At 42.2% G+C, this 2,500-nt stretch overlaps 2 protein-coding genes across 2 annotated transcripts in view; both read left to right on the forward strand.

Annotated features, from left to right (window-relative positions):
• Positions 1-2,500, forward strand: part of LOC138024364 (tetratricopeptide repeat protein 28-like) — a 245,376-nt gene that overhangs the window by 48,787 nt on the left and 194,089 nt on the right. The window lies entirely within an intron of this gene.
• The window catches only part of LOC138023765 (tetratricopeptide repeat protein 28-like), a 15,522-nt gene that overhangs the window by 811 nt on the left and 12,211 nt on the right, over positions 1-2,500 (forward strand). The window lies entirely within an intron of this gene.

The following is a 2,500-nucleotide window of genomic DNA, read 5'->3' on the forward strand; positions in this document are numbered from 1 at the left end:
CTCATTTTACTCCCCCCTCTCCATCAGTGCTCCGTTTCACGGGTATTTAAAGCTACTTAGGCTACACTGAAAGGAAAGAAGTCAAAACAAGGATGCGAGATGCGTGGATCGAACTCATGACCTCTTGCACCAAGGCCGCGCACTAACCGACTGAGCCATCCTTGCTCCTCCTTGATCCTCCTTGATCTCGTTCCTTGTTGAACCGTGCCATTAATTACTTTTCTGGTTCTTCTTGTTGCATGTGTTACTTTTCTTTAATGGAACCTTCACTGAAGCAAGAAAAAATAACTTTTAATTAAACCCCAATACATAATGTTTGCAACACAAATTGTCCGAACTTTTTCCAATGGAAACGTCTGTATCTAAATAAATGAATTTCAAGAACACTTGTTTTTGTGTTCAAATTTCCCGGGCACAGCCATCTTGAATGAACGATGGTGACTTGTCCTAGTTGCCTTATTAGGGACTTTAAGATCTACGACGCGTGGTCAACGAGAACGCCACAAAGCAGGAATATCATTGGTTGAAAGAGGAAAAATAATCGTGCTGGACGTGCGGAATGCATTTTAGCATATATTTTTGGGGTACTCTGCTCAAAAATGATGTGAAATCACCAAATTTGATCATACAAATGTAAGCCTGTCATTCTGTATTTTTACTCTGAAACCGCTCGTATCAATTTATTTTTAGGATATTTCGCCCACACTATACGACGTGAAAGAGAAGGAATAATCGCGACAGAAGTACGACAGTGTAGAGTATATTTTGAGGTGACGTCGACGTCGCCATCCTAGATCTTTAGTCGTGAAAACGATAAGGGAAACTGGAACACGTGACAATTATTTAAGACGGCGGCGCCCAGAAATTTACAGTAAAAAAAGTGATTCTAAAGTTAATATTTTTCGTGCTATTTTTCACGGAATATTTCTCGTCCAGTAGAGGTGATAAAATCGAAACTAAGTATTTCGATAGGCTGTACGTTGGAGAGTTGACACAATATTGCTCGTCCCTACTGGAGGAGAAATATTCCGTGAAAAATAGCACTGCATTTGCGGAAAAAATGAGAGACCAAACAATTACCGAGGACGAAATCATGGTTTCCTTCGGTGTTGTTTCTCTATTCACGTCAATCCCGGTGGAATTAGCTCTGCAGGTTACCCGTGAAAGATTAGACAGCGATAATAACCTAATAGAGCGCACCAAGGTTTCCAAGGGTAACAATGCGATAGTTAGAGTTCGTTCTGCGGAACAGCTATTTTACTTATGAAAAGGAGCACTATTATCAAACGTTTGGCTGCGCCATGTGCTCGCCTGTGGGTGCAACGATAGCCAAGCTGGTGATGGAGTTTGTAGAGGAAAGAGAAATTTCCACGGCCGCCCGCCCTCCAAGATGATGGTACGTCGATGACAGCCACGTTTGTCTGCCAAAGGAGTACGTGCAGGAGTTACATGCCCACCTCAACTCTATTAACCCACACATACAATTTACTAGTGAGGTTGAAAGCGACAACGGTCTCTCCTTTTTCGACACTACAACAGTTAGAGCAAACGGTCGCATACAGGTCAACGTGTACCGAAAGCCGACACACACTGATTTCTACTCTCATCATCCAGCTCAACACAAACGATCAGTGGTTAATACACTCCTTGATAGAGCGGAGAAATTCCCGTCAACAAATAGGGGGAAACGCAAATAAAAGCAACATGTTATGAAAGTCTTGATGAACAACAACTATCCGTTTGGCCATATTATGCGGAATCGCAATCAAGGCAGTTTACTTTGTATAGAGCTCTTGCCACAAGGCTTAGTGAACATAGAAGAGCTGTCCGTGTTTGCGACGGCAATTCTAAAATTGAGCAACACGCAAACCCAGTTGGCCATAATATGGACTTTGACCACGCCACTTTAGTTGACAAGGCAGTTGACTATCACAAGAGACTTTTCCTGGAGGCTTGGCATTCAAAGAGAGACCAGAATGCGGGGAATGAACATATAGAAACTCCTGACATTTATGTTTCACTTGCATAATGTTCCTTGTCTCGCGCAGAGATACGTGTACCCAGGCTTGTAGTCACGCACATACGCAAATATGAACCATTGAAAGGAGCTGTCGCTTTTTTTGTGGAATTCAAACCGAGGATTACCTAAGGTTTTCGGTCGAAACGTCTTTCCCAAGTTTTTTGAGAACGTCGTTTGACGCTCAAATAAGTCAGTGTCCAACATTTCTTATAGTCATTATCCTAAAAGTAATTTGGTGGTTCAAGAGTACAAATATGGCATAAACGCCTCACATTTGTATGCTCACGTTGTCATCAAAACCAGCCAAATTTAATGTTTTCACGTCGTTCTTACGCAGAGCACCGCAAAAATATTTGCTAAAATACGTGACGCACGTGCAGCACGATTTTTCCCTTCCTTCAACCAATGATATTAGTGTTTTGTGAAGCTGAAGATCTACGATGTTGACGTCGACGCAAACGCCACCTCGAAATATAGCTT

The sequence above is a fragment of the Montipora capricornis genome, chromosome 11 (genome assembly GCF_036669925.1).
Source record: "Montipora capricornis isolate CH-2021 chromosome 11, ASM3666992v2, whole genome shotgun sequence".
In the NCBI taxonomy this organism is placed as follows: Eukaryota; Metazoa; Cnidaria; class Anthozoa; order Scleractinia; family Acroporidae; genus Montipora; species Montipora capricornis.